Genomic DNA, 15,008 nt, shown 5'->3' with positions numbered 1-15,008 from the left:
TGGTGGCCTAAAACAACAGAAATGTATTCTCTCACATTTCTGGAAACCAGAAGCCCGAAATCAAGATGCCAGCAGTGCCTCTCTCCCTCTGAAGTTTCCACTGAAGAAGCTCTGCTTGCCTTTGCTGGCTCCTGGGGACTGCTGGTGTCCCTCGGCTCGTGGCAACATCACTTCTCAGTTTGTGCTCTTCAGAGTTTCCCAATGACTGGGTGAAGCACACCTAGATAATCATGGGTAATCTCTTTTCCCTAAAGTCAACTGATTGTAGGTGTTAAACACATCTTCATAATACCTTCACGGAAACTCTTAGATTAGTCTATGAATAAATAACTAGCCTAGCCAAGCTAACACTTGAAACTAACCACCACAAAACCTATTTGCTGAACTTCTCCACCTTAATATGGCATCTGGGAAACTCAGGGATCTGTGAAAATATTCTTAGCGGTCCTCAAATTCTAAATAACTAAAAGTGTGTTTTTATAAAATAACAATTCTTTCTCAAAATTATTTTACTGGTTTCAAAGAGGAAAGTTCCTTTTTTCAACATAATGACATGTTGAAACACATTTTAAAATATGAAGAATATCTCCTCTGATTTGAAATGTAGAAGTCTACTCCCTCGAGGCCAGCCACAGACTTAGTGGTGTCCACTTCAGATTCCTTACTCACTTTACAGTCAGGCTTTATGAGATGGGAACTGACAATTGCCTAACAGAAACGTTAGCGTCCTTTATCTCTACTTTGTCTCCAAGGTGATACTTACTTGAGCTATATCTGAAAGTCTGGCCCACTTTTTGCTGTTTGTCTTGAACTCAGCACAGCCTAGTCACCAATTCTGATTCTAAATCATGACACTTCAACCCCAGTCTCCCTGATTCTCAAGTCCCATCCCCATTTGATATAAACTAATACTATCTTTTGCTTACTTACCCCAATTTTAAGATTGGATAGGTGCACTGTATTTGCAAAAAAAAAAAATAGCCTAATAGTGAACCCCACAGGTGATTATAACTGCTGGTCAAGAATGGCAACAACAATTCTTCTGAACATGAAAGTGAAAAACACACAGGTGCACACAGGTGGTACCCAGTACTCCTTCACCTGCTGGCCTTGGTGTGTCTTAGGGGAACTGGATTCAGAGGATTTGATTCTAACTCAACTCATCATCCTGTACTTATTCTTAATTAGAAAAATATGAAAAAAAGATGCTGCCTCCATCTATCTCATGGACAAGGCAAAATGACATCAACCTTCTGAGAAACATCTTCTTTCACAGTCTACGTGGGTTTAATCTCTCCCTGGATGAGCTCTTAAAACACACTTGCACAGAAATCAGAAAAGTCACTCTGTGATCTTGGTCTCCAGATCTTTTTCAACTACAGACTTTGTCAAATAGCCAGAAAAGTACAAAACCAAATCCAGGGACTGAGGCCAAACTTATCTGGCATCAATAGATGGGTGGGGAAAAAAACTCCCTGCCACCAGCAGAATGGGTGTGAAATCCCTATTTCATAGAGATAGTCAGGACGGATGGCCAGTTTTTCCTCTTTATTGTAATAAAACTAAAACATTGATAAAAGGAGAGAAACAACCTTTTTATTCTACTTACTTGTTTTTAACATCTACATGTTCGAACCTGCACCCATGACCCTGTAGTTTTATGATAAGACTTACCAAAAAAAAAAAGAAAAATTAAATACAGTCCAGGTACGTAAGATCCTTGACTCTGTGTGTGGTTGCCCACACAGTACTGGAAAGCTTGTCTCCTCAAAGTCACCATCTTATTGGTTACCGCCATCACTCTACCATTCTTCACCAATATCCAGGTTTCATTCTTATTGAGGGATTGCTTATCCCAATACCAAGGTCAGGTGTGGTCATATGGCTTTTCTCCATTTTCTCTAACATGGCTGCCAACAAATGACATGCAGAGGTTGGCCTGGAGGCCTGAGAATACAGCAGCACTATCAGCTGACCTGAGAGGAACATCGAGTAGTAGAAAGGAATAAGCCAGTGGTGTTTTACGACCCTGGAATCTGTGGTTACTTTGTACCCGTGGTATCCCCTAGCCTATCTGGACTGCTATCCTTTACTGCTGACCTTCATACCCACTTTAGAAGACACCAACAGCATCTACCTATTTGCCCTACCCCTCCTATTCCTTTGTCAAAGCCATTGTCCACATTGCTGCTGGTGTCAGCCTTATGGAATCCAAATTTGTTTGTGCCTTATTAAAATTGCCCTAGGAAATACAGCCTACAGCCAAAATCCATTGCATAGAAAACGTCAACCATGATCTGCCACCTGATCTGCAACCATGATCTGTTGCCAGCAGATTGCTCTCCCTCATCTCCCCACAACACTGGCCCTCACGTTAATCTTCTCACCGTGCTTGGGTTGCTGCCTTCCTTTCTTATCTCAATTTGCTCATGAAGTGTCCTCTGCCTGGAGGACACACCTTTGCCAGTTCTCCTGTAAAGCCTTACCCATTCCTCAAACTCAGCCCAGATCCCTTCAGTTCTATGACATTCTCCCTTGTACAGCCATCACCAACACTATCATAGTACCTTAAGTATAGCTCTAATATTGAATTTGGTGTTTGAATTTGTAATTTTGTGTGTATGGATCAGTCTCTTTATGGGGAATGTGAGTTCTCTCAAGGTATTGTTTCCCCAGTTAGAACAATACAACTCAAAGATTGAGTACTTTGCTTACAATTAAGCAGTGGCGGGTGCCTGTAGTCCCAGCTACTCGGGAGACTGACACAGGAGAACAGCATGAACCCAGGAGGCAGAGCTTGCCGTGAACTGAGATAGCACCACTGCACTCCAGCCTGGACAACAGAGCTAGACTCTGTCTCAAAAAAAAAAAAAAAAAGACCAAGCAGTTTGGCCAGGTGTGGTGACTCACACCTGTAATCCCAGTACTTTGTGAGGCCGAGGCCGGTGGATTGCCTGAGGTCAGGAGCGTTCAAGACCAGCCTGGCCAACATGGTGAAACCTCGTCTCTACTCAATACAAAAATTAGCCAGGCATGGTGGCACATGCCTGTAATCCCAGCTACTTGGGAGGCTGAGACAGGAGAATTGCTTGAACCTAGGAGGCAGAGGTTGCCCTGAGCCAAGATCATGCCATTTCACTCCAGCCTGGGCAAGAAGAGCGAAAGTCTGTCTCAAAAAAAAAAAAAAAAATTAAGCAGTTAAGCAGTTAATAAATTCCAGTGCCACAACCTGAACCTGAGTCTACAGCAGATGTACTTTTTTTATATGTGATTCCTTTTTCCAGCTGAAGTCAGGTGCCCCATGGTCTTGTCCTTTTTCTGCAGGCTGTATGCTAAAGCAGTAACTCACAATGTTGCTGGAAGCATTTGAGACACTTTAGGGCTGAGTATTTTGCCACTTCCTCAACAGCTGTTTATTTATTACCAGCTGATTCTGTGAACATAATCTTGGTGATCTACAGAGTCAGGACGAGATCAGACAAGAGGCTTGGGATATTCAGCCACCTCTCTAGCTGCTTTTCTGTAAGGCTTTTGTGGATTTAGTGTCTAATTTTTTAATAAATTAAAGATTCATTGAGGCCAGGCACAGTGGCTCACACCTGTAATCCCAGGACTTTTGGAGGCAGAGGCAGGTGGATCACTGGACGCCAGGAGTTTGAGACCAGCCTAGCCAACATGGTAAAACCCCATCTCTACTAAAAACACAAAAATTACCTGGGCCTGGGGGCAGGTGCCTGCAATCCCAGCTACTTGGGAGGCTAAGGCGTGAGAATCGCTTGAACCCCAGAGGCAGAGGTTGCAGTGAGCCCAGATCATGCCACTGTACTCCAGCCTGGGCGACAGAGCGATACTCTGCCTCATAAATAAAAAAAAAAATTGAAAAAGGGATTGATTGGGATGTATCAGGGTTTTTAGACCCTTTTTGATGAGATAGAGTGAACAATGTACCTTTCCCTGAAGATCTGTACTCTAGTTCCTTACTAGGTCACTAACTAGTTTGGGCCCAACATCAGACCAGTATGTCTCTGGATAAAAAACAAACATCATTTAGGTGGTCCACAGGGTCTCTGGTAGCAATAACCCTGCATGAGTGTAATGGTGTGGATCATCCAACAAATGACAGTAAGCATTTATTTAGGACCTATTGTGCATGAGATATCAGGGTCGAAGACATGGGCCTGCTTATAAAAGTTTTGTTTTGTTTTGTTTTTTGTTTTGAGACGGAGTCTCACTCTGTCACCCAGGCTGGAGTGCAGTGGAGCCATCTCGGCTCATTGCAATCTCCACCTCCCAGGTTCAAGCAATTCTCCTGCCTCAGCCTCCTGAGTAGCTGGGATTACAGGCGCCCACCACCACGCCCAGCTAATTTTTGTATTTTTAGTAGAGACAGGGTTTCACCATGTTGGTCAGGCTGGTCTTGAACCCCTGACCTCGTGGTCCACCCGCCTCAGCCTCCCAAAGTGCTGAGATTACAGGCATGAGCCACCGCACCCAGCCTGCTTATAAAAGTTTTAATCTAGTGTTCCTATACAAAGGCTTAAAGGTATTATTGATAAACTTCACTTTTTCTACACTAAAACTTCCCTCTCTGTATTTCAGGTTAGTAATTTCAAAGCTTTGCAGCCAGCATCTTCTTGTTTATTGCCAATGGCACCCTTGGTGGGTCCCTGTGGAGTGACTGTGGGGAAATTAAATGTTTTCATGCTGGGTGCAATCCTTCAAAGAAAGTTCTTGCCTGAGACAAATTTTCTCCAAAGGTTGTAGTTAGTAATTTGCTTCCTGTTAATAATTCTACACACATTGATCTCACAGCAGCTGGTGATTATTTGGCACAAAACCCTCTGGGTTTATTTTAAATTTAGAAAAAATTTTGCTCTAGTACCTGCTTCCTGCTTAGGCATTTCCTTGGGAGACCAGAAAATTCTGAATAATTTGATGAAAATGACCAGTGTTCTCAACAACAACAAAGCCTCAAACTTTTCATCCAGCTGCCCACAGGAACAAGACAAAAAATGTTTCTATTCAACTGAATTCCTTTAGGCTGTTTCAAGAATAAAGCCATTTATAGCTTCATCCCAGTTCGCTGAGGCATAAACTGCTAAAATGAGGCATTTGCTTTTCAAGACCAGCCTCTCTTTTTTTGCCCTTCTTGCCATCTCCCCTCAAAAAAGAATGTCTCTTTGTCACTAAGTGCCTACTATCTGTATTGGGAGCACATTCAATGGTAGGATTGAAGCTGCATTCAGGCAATTTTGTGTTGCTTAGTGTGGCGTCTTCCGCAGCTAAAGGATAGAGTAGGTGCTGGGTATACAGTAGGTGCTCAAACATTATTGGTTGTGATTTATCAAGCAGACCAAACCACATTTTCTATTGAATCAGTAATATTATCTCTTGTCAAATATCAAAGATTTATGTGGATGTAATGCAATGGCTGCTTCTCTAAATAAAATGATTGCCAATGCACTCTATAGGAGACATTCAGGGTTTGTCAGAGACAATAGCACACCTGAAGCTATGCAAATTTCCTAACTGGTTACCTTACCTTCAGGAACTTTCAACAATTCATCCACTCAACATCACCTCTAAAGTGGGACATTTCTTATATCACATTCATCTTTGTATTGTCTTACTCTAAAGTCATTAATGCTCCTATTGTCTTCTAGGTGAGTTAAAATTTCAACAAGCACCTAAAGCTTTCTGAAGTCATTCCCAGCCAGAAATTTATACCACAAACGCACATGTTCACTCTTTCCTCCCTCTACAGGATGGTCTTCACTTTCACTTCATTGATCAAATATTTATTTTCTTCTTCCAGGGGCATCTCAAGTAGTACCTTCTCCAAGAAGCCTTCTCTAACCAATGGGCAAAAGCAAGCACTCCTTCTTTCAGAGACTCCTATGAAAGTCATTTGCACCATTCATTTTGGTCAAAGCCATGTGTTGAGGAAAGCGCATAGTATTTGGAGTAGAATAGTCAAAATTGAATTCTTAATTAAGACTATTGGCCAATAATTGTGGCACCTTGAAAAAGCCTCTTACTTTCTTTGTATGACAGTTTCCTCATTTGTGAAGCAGTAATAATAGTATTATGTGATTCTTACACCTGGTGCGAATCAAACCAGGTCATGTTGTAAAGTGCTATGCCATTGCTCATTTTCATTCTACGTCAGATGATCTCCATATGGGAACGTGTCAGCTTGTTGATTAAAATCTGCTTCTTGGATACAGGAACTGGGTTATTTTGTCTTCCGCAGTCATTAATGCTACCAGGATTACTTGACTTGAAGTAGAATGAAATTGAGAAATATTTAAAGAACCTGCTGTTTGTGGTTTAGCGCCTCTGTCTGCAATGGGTGGGGCTCTTACACAGTGGTGGGCAAGACAGGTGAGGAAACAGATGAGAGCCCTGCTGTGGGCCATGCTTGATGGTGAATGTGCAGGAGAGATAGGGATTAGGTGCTTCACAAAGACAATCACCTTCAAATTCCATTCTAAAGGGTGATTATGACCCTCGGGTAGAGAAAATAAAGAAGGGCATATTAGGAGTGGAGCTAGAAATAACACACACAAAGGCCCAGAAGCCCACAGAGCGTTCATGTCACGAAAGTGCTGAGATAGCGTGACCGAAGAGGATCTTGGTTACAAGAGTACCGAGAGATGGCAAGGAACAGTACGAGTTCCTCATAGCAAGGAGACCTCATGACAAGCTCAAAAGATATTATACGGTCCTTGTCCACCTTTTCATGGTCCTTAGCATGAGTGGGCCTTTGTTTTTACTGGTCCTCCTCCCTCCACCTAGGGTGTGGTAGAGTGTGAATTACTATGACTGGTTTACCCACCCTTGCACTTAACCTGTCCATCTAGTCCCTGTAGCCTCACTCCTTTTCCATTTAATCCCTGTAATCATTGTATATTTCAGATATAATTCTTGTTATTTAACCTTCGAAAATTTTACAAACTACAACCCTACCTAGAGACCTACAAGAACAATAATAATAAAAAGCACACTCATCCTGAGCCTCCTGTAACCCTTGAAACACATCTCCTATCAGAGGAAGGAAATCAATTAATCCTTGAAGACATTGAGGTCCAAAAGAAGTTTCAAAGAACATGCTGTTGGGTTTAGAAAATGCATTTAAGAATACCTGTGAAAAATCCTATTTGAACTAGAAAAATGTAAGCATACACACACAAAGGCTGATCTTCCCTGAGTGGGAGTGGATCATTTATGTTGTGGGAAAACAGATATTGTCTATATAATGCTTAGGTAGGACTTGAAGGCTCTGAATGCTGTCAACAAAAGAAAATGGAGAAGTAGTTTGATATGACCCAAAAACTCATATATCTAAGCTATGATTTAGCCTTTCAACCTTCCATGGTTTTCCAATTGATATCAAAACATCTCTTGTCAATTAATTTTCAGCAAGTAGAGCATGTTCAATTTGATCTTTACTAGAAAATGCAATGTACCACAGGGAATCAGGAGATGTGGTTTCACTGAAGTAACAGTTAAACACATTGGTTCATTAGTCATTTTGGCAACATCCCAAAAAAAGCCCAGGTTGGCCTATGAGACTCGGTTGTACCAGGTTGGAAAATATTAGCCCTTTGTCAGATGGATAGATTTCCAAAATGGAAAGTAAAAATCTGAAATTACAAACTCTGAAATAGGCTAAGAAACCATCAGACAGAGTACTCTGGGTTTCATGGGAATCTTACTTTAGAACAGGAAAATGAAATAAAATTTACAATGGGATTTATTCTGAACCTTTTTTAGATTTAGTCAGCAGTACTATATTCTGTCAACTGTTTAAGTCCCAAGAACTCATTGATTAATCCACTTATTCACTCAAGTGGCATTTCCTATGGAACTCCCCTGGTTTATATGAATATGAAACAAGGAACATCACAGGAAGTGCAAAGAAAGACATTACTACTCCCACACTCAGTATGAGTCTCCTTTACTAGTGTATTCTAGACACTCACATGCAATAAACATAACACATTTGTGGGAGACACACCATGTGGTGATGCTTAATGAGCCATGCCCTTGTGGAATACCCTTCCCTTGAGTGTGGATAGGACCCCTTACTTGCTTCCAACCTATGGAATATGGCAAAAGTGATGGGATATCACATTACTTATTAGGTTATGCTATATGACAAAGGTGAACGATATCACTCCGTATTTACTTTACATCATAGGAGACTACGACTCAGTGGACTGGAGAGAAATATTTTCCTATAGTCTTAAAGAAGCCAACAGCCATTTTGCAAAGCACCTATGGAGAGGACCAAGTGGCAGGGAACTACAGTGGCCTCTAAGATCAGAGAGTAGCCAGTAAGAAGCTGAGGGCCTCTGTCATACAATTGGAAACAAATTCTAGAACAACCGGAATGAACATGGAAATGGACCCTTCCTCAATGAGCCTCTGGAGGAGAACACAACCTAGATGAAACCTTGGTCTCAGCCTGGCCGCCTGATAAGACCTGGGCAGAAACCCAAGGTAAGCTATGCCTGGCCCACAGAAACTGAGCTCATGCATGTGTTATCCTAAGAACCTATGTTGGTAACAACTTGTTATGCACAAAAGAAAACGAATACATCCTGGATCCTAAGATTCCACTTTACAAGACGTAAAATCAATGTAACCATCTTAACGGAATATTATGAATACTGCACTGAATCTACACTGAGAAAGAGAACTGAACAATTGAAAAAACACATATTAATGTTAACTGGTGCTTTGCTAAATGTGGTATAGCATTAGGTATTTCTCCTAATGCTATCCCTCCCCTAGCCTGCCACCCCTCAACAGGCCCCAGTGTGTGATGCTCCCCTCCATGTGTCCATGTGTTCTCATTGTTCAACTTCCACTTATGAATGAGAACATGCGGTGTTTGGTTTTTTGTTCCTGTGTTAGTTTGCTGAGAATGATGGTTTCCAGCTTCATCCATGGCCCTGCAAAGGACATGAACTCATCATTTTTTTATGGCTGCATAGTATTCCGTGGTGTATATGTGCCACATTTTCTGTATCCAGTCTATCATTGATGGGCGTTTGGGTTGGTTCCAAGTCTTTGCTACTGTGAATAGTGCTGCAATAAACATCCATGTGCATGTGTCTTTATAGTAGAATGATTTATAATCCTTTGCATATATACCCAGTAATGGGATTGCTGGGTCAAATGATATTTCTTGCTCTAGATCCTTGAGGAATTGCCACACTGTCTTCCACAATGGTTGAACTAGTTTACACTCCCACCAATAGTGTGAAAGCGTTCCTACTTCTCCACATCCTCGCCAGCATCTGTTGTTTCCTAACTTTTTAATGATGGCCATTCTAACTGGCATGAGATGGTATCTCATTGTGGTTTTAATTTGCATTTCTCTAATGACCAGTGAGGATGAGTTTTTTTTTTCTATGTTTGCTGGCCACATAAATATCTTTTTTTGAGAAGTGTCTGTTCATATCCTTCACCCACTTTTTGATGAGGTTGTTTGCTTTTTTCTTGTAAATTTGTTTAAGTTCCTTGTTCATTCTGATATTAGCCCTTTGTCAGATGGATAGATTGCAAAAATTTTCTCCCATTCTGTAGGTTGCCTGTTCACTCTGATGATAGTTTCTTTTGTTGTACAGAAGCTCTTTAGTTTAATTAGATCCCATTTGTCAATTTTGGCTTTTGTTGCCATTGCTTTTGGTGTTTTAGTCATGAAGCTTTGCCCATGCCTATGTCCTGAATGGTATTGCCTAGGTTTTCTTCTAGGGTTTTTATGGTTTTAGGTCTTACGTTTAAGTCTTTAATCCATCTTGAGTTAATTCTTATACAAGGTGTAAGGAAGGGGTCCAGTTTCAGTTTTCTGCATATGGCTAGCCAGTTTTCCCAACTGGCTGCGACATCTGTCACCCACTGATCTCCAGGGTTGACTTGGCCAATCTGGCTCACTAGGCGGGTGTCCCCTTCCTCCCTCACTGCTCCACGTGCATCCCTCCCGAAGCTGCATGCTCAGTTGAAGAGGATGAACATCCCCGATAGAGGAGGACGGGTCTTTGGTCAAGTGTATATGAGTAGCTGTGCTCCCCTTCTAGAATCTCCAAACAAGCTCTCAAACTTCCTAATTTAAGAATGAAAGGGAGATATGACTAAGATACATAGAAGTTTAAAATCATAATAAAGGAATCCTATGAGCAACTCTATGCCCATGAATTCAACAACCTAGATGAAATAGAACAATTCCTTGAAAGTCACAAATTACCAAACTTCACCAAAGAAATAGGCAATATATTTCCTTTATCAAATATATAAATTAAATCCATAGTTTAAAACTTTCCAATAAAGAAAACTCTAGGCTCAGATGGTTCTAATAGAAAATCCTACCAAATATTTAAGAAATAATATCTACCAATTCTATGTAATTTCTTCCAAAGAATATTTCAAGAATTACTTCCTAACTTATTTCATGAGACCAACATTACCTCAACAATCAGATGAATTTCCAAAGAAATGATAAGAATATTATAAAGAAATATCACTCATGAGCATGGATGTCAAAATCCTTAACTAAATATTAACAAATTAAAGCCAGCAATACATAAAACAGATAAATAATATAATTTCTCTGGGTACAGTATTCTAAGACAATGGTTTTCTTCTCTCTCAAAACTTTAAATATCTCATTACACTCTCTTGCTTGCATGCTTTCTACATAGAAGTCGGATGTAATTCTTATCTTTGTTCTTCAATTGCTAAATTAGTCCATTCTCACATGGCTAGAAAAATAAATCCTAAGACTGAGCAATTTATCAGAAAATTGGTTTAATTTTCTCAGAGTTCTGCAGGCTGCAAGGGAAGCAGGGCTGCATCTGCTTCTGGGGAGGTCTCAGGGGAGCTTTTACTCATGGGGAAGGCAAAATAGGAGCAGGCAGTTCACGTGATAAAGGGAGGCACGAGAGAGCAAGGAGGGAAGTGCCACATACTTTTAAACAGCTAGATCTTGTGAGAATTCACTATTGTGAAGAGAGTAGCAAGAGGATGGTACTAAACCATTCATGAAAAATCCACCCCCATGATCCAGTCACCTCCCACCAAGCCCTACCTCCAACACTGGTGATTACAATTGAACAGGAGATTTGGGTGGGGACACAGATCCAAACCATATCAATTGGTAAGGTATTCCCCTTTGGCTTCTTTCAGGATTTTTTTCTTTATTTTTGTTTTTCTGTCATTTCAAAATGATATACCTAGGTGTGGTGCTCCTGGCATTTATCCTGCATGGTGTTTTTGGAGCTTCATGGATCTGTGGTTTGGTGGAGACAATTCTCAGCCATTATTGTTTTAAATATTTCTCTTGTTCCTTTCTCTCTTTCTTCTTCTTCTGGTATCTCTATCATGCAAATGTTACATCTTTGGAGTTGCCTCACACTTTTGGATATTCTGTTCTGGTTTGGTTTTGTTTCGGTCTTTTTTCTCTTTGCTTTCCAGTTTATAGGTTTTGATTGAGATATCTTCAAGCTCAAAGATTGTGTCCTCAGCCCTGTCCAGTCGACTAGTTAGCCCATCAAAGGCATTCTTCACTTCTGTTACAGTGCTTTTAATACTGTAGCATTCCTTTTGGCTCTTTCTTAGAATTTCTATCTCTCTGCCTACATTGCACATCAGTTCTTGTATGCTGTCTACTTTATTCATTAGAGAACTTAGCATATTAATCATAGTTGTTTTCAATTTCTGGTCTGATAATTCCAACATCCTTATCGTATCTGAATCTGGTTTCAATACGTATTGTGTCTCTTCAAACTAAGTTTTGACCTTTTAGTATGTCCTGTAATTTTTCTTATACCCAAACATGATATACTGGGTAAAAGGAACTGCTGTACACAAGTTTTTAGTAATATAGTAGTAAGGTATGAAGAGAAGGGAAGCATTTTATAGTCCTATTTAGGTCTCAGTCTTTGAACTTCACAAATGCTTCCCAGTCTTCCCCTCCACCCCCTCCATAAGTGGGACAGAATGGCCAGAGAGGGTGGGATTTGGGTATTCTCTTCCCCAGGTCCATTAGGCTCTGATAAAACCATAGTAAGGCCAGATGCAGTGGCTCACACTTGGCTTTGAGAGGCCAAGGTGGGAGGATTGCTTGAGGCCACGAGTTTGAGACCAGCCTGGATAACATAATGAGACCCCATCTCCCCAAAAAGTAAAATGGAAACTAGCTGGGCATGGTGACACACCCCTGTAGTCCTAGCTACTTGGGAGGCCAAAGCAGGAGGATCACTTGAGCTCAGGGGTCCAAAGTTAAGAGTGAGCTATGATCATGCCATTGGATGGGTGACAGAACAAGACTCTGTCTGTCTTAAAAAAAAAAAAATTAAAAACCCAGCAGGTTGGGCTATGGTTAATCAATTCCTCCTGAGGACAAGCCTTGTTAAGAAGAACGCAGTACTCTGGTGTATTCCAAAATGATTCATTTTCCCCTCTCCCTGCCAGATGCCTAAAGGAATTTTAAGGGAATTTTTCTCTGATATTCCCTATGGGGACCTTGAAGAGCTTTTTGAGGTAAAACTCTCGAAAGGGGGGCTTCCCTATGATTGAGTCTCCTTGGAGTTTTTAACTGTCAGATTTGTTCATGCGGAGCCTTTAGTAGTTCATCAATTACGGTTCAGATTTCCCTGTCCCGGCACTAGCTCTCACAGAGCTTTCTCCTCTGCTAGGTTCTTATTCTCTGCATTAAGTATTCTCCAATAGATCTTCAATTTAGGGGGCAGCAGTTTTCTCTGTGACCTCATTTCTCTTGCATAGCTAAGAACAGTGATTGACTTTTTAGTTTGCCCAGATTTTTACTTGTTGTTAGAATGCAAACAAGCCATAGACTGGGAGAAAATATTTACCTGTCAAGTGTCTGGCAAACATTTTCCCACAATATATAAATAACTTACAAATTTTCTTTTATTATTGTTATGCTTTAAGTTCTAGGGTACATGTGCACAATGTGCAGGTTTGTTACATATGTATACATGTGCCATGTTGGTTTGCTGCACCCATTAACTCATCATTTACATTAGATATTTCTCCTAATGCTATCCCTCCCCGCTACCCCCACCCCATGACAGGCCCTGGTGTGTGATGTTCCCCTCCCTGTGTCCAAGTGTTCTCATTGTTCAATTCTCACCTATGAGTGAGAACACGTGGTGTTTGGTTTTCTGTCCTTGTGATAGTTTGCTCAAGAACTTACAAAATTTAACAATAAAAAATGGTCATTTAACTATGTGAAAAGATGCTCAATATCATTAGTCATTACATAAATGTATATTAAAGCCACAAGGTGAAACCACTGTACACTTATTAGAATGGCTGAAAATTTAATAATAATAAATGGCAATCTTAAGTCCTGGTGAAAATGTGCTGCAACAGGGACTCCCATGCATTGCTAGGGGGAAGGCAAGACAGTAAGCTACTTTGGAAAACAGCTTTTCAGTCTCATATAAATTTTACCATAAACTTATTGTGTGACCAATCCTACTCAAAAGAAATTTAAAAATGGAACTTATATGAAAATCTATTTGCAAAAGTTTATAGAGGCTTTATTAATAATCACCAAAAAGAGAAATAATTTAAATGACCTTAATGGTGAATGAATTAAACATAGTACACTAATATTACTCAGTAATAACAATTGTGAATTATGATGCATGCCGTAACAAAGGTGAATTTCACATGCTTTCAGACGTGGAAAAAAACAGACTCAAAAAAACTATGTGCTATATTTTCTTCCATTTATGCGACATTCTGAAAAAGTAAAACATAGAGTTGAAGAATAGCTCAGTGGCTTTCAGGGTTGAAGAGCGAGGTGGAAGGGAAAGCATTAGTGTCATTATTTCAAGTGACGGAACCCTTCTATACTTGATTGTGCTGCTCATTAAACATAGTTCCATGCATTTGTCAAAACTCATAGAACTGTACATCAAAAAGTGACTTTTACTGTATGTAAATTAATGAAAGTTAAAAATAAAGAATTAAATCAGGGATAAATAAATATATAATTACATCTGTTGTGAGTACTACAAAAGAGAACATGTAATAAGAAAACCCCATTGTCTCAGCCCCAAAACTCCTTAAGCTGATAAGCAACTTCAGCAAAGTCTCAGGATACAAAATCAGTGTGCAAAATTCACAGGCATTCCTATATACTAATAATAGACAAACAGAGAGCCAAATTATGAGTGAACTCCCATTCGCAATTGCTACAAAGAGAATAAAATACCTAGGAATACAACTTACAAGGGTTGTGAAGAACCTGTTCAAAGAGAACTACAAACCACTTCTCAAGGAAATAAGAGAGGGCACAAACAAATGGAAAACATTCCATGCTCATGGAGAGGAAGAATCATCAACATGAAAACGTCAGTACTGCCCAAAGTAATTTACAGACTCAATGCTATTCCCATCAAGTCTTCGTCTTTTAACTGAGCATTTTAGTTCATTACAACTATATTATTATTATACACACGTATACATGCAAATATATTTGTGTATTTATTTTTACCACCTGATTTTGTGCTTTGTAAAACCTGGAGTCAAGAACTCAGATGTACCAAATTGGATTTCTAACCTATGGAGCTGTGAGATAATAAGTTTTTATTGCTTCAAGACTCAATATTGTGGTACTTCTTCACAGCAACAATAAAAAACTAATGTAACATATTAAACACAATATCAAAACTTTATTACTTAATGTATGGTCCACAGATCAGCAGCAGTGGTAACACTTTGGAGCTTACTAGAAAGATAGAATATGAAGCTCAACTCTCAGACCTACTGAGTTAAAATTTCATGATAAGAAAATAAAAATATCACCAGGTGGTTCATAAATTTTCAGAAACCATGTTATAAGACATTCAATGTCTTGTTAGGTCAGTATTTGACGTCTTTCTTTTAGGATTATATTGTTTTTTGTGTATTTCTTATAGTGTCTTGATTCCCTGCCATTTCATTTTTTACTGCTGTGACTTCCTGTT

The sequence above is a fragment of the Hylobates moloch genome, unplaced genomic scaffold (assembly GCF_009828535.3).
Source record: "Hylobates moloch isolate HMO894 unplaced genomic scaffold, HMol_V3 SCAFFOLD_13, whole genome shotgun sequence".
Taxonomy (NCBI): Eukaryota; Metazoa; Chordata; class Mammalia; order Primates; family Hylobatidae; genus Hylobates; species Hylobates moloch.
This window is presented reverse-complemented; position numbering follows the sequence as displayed.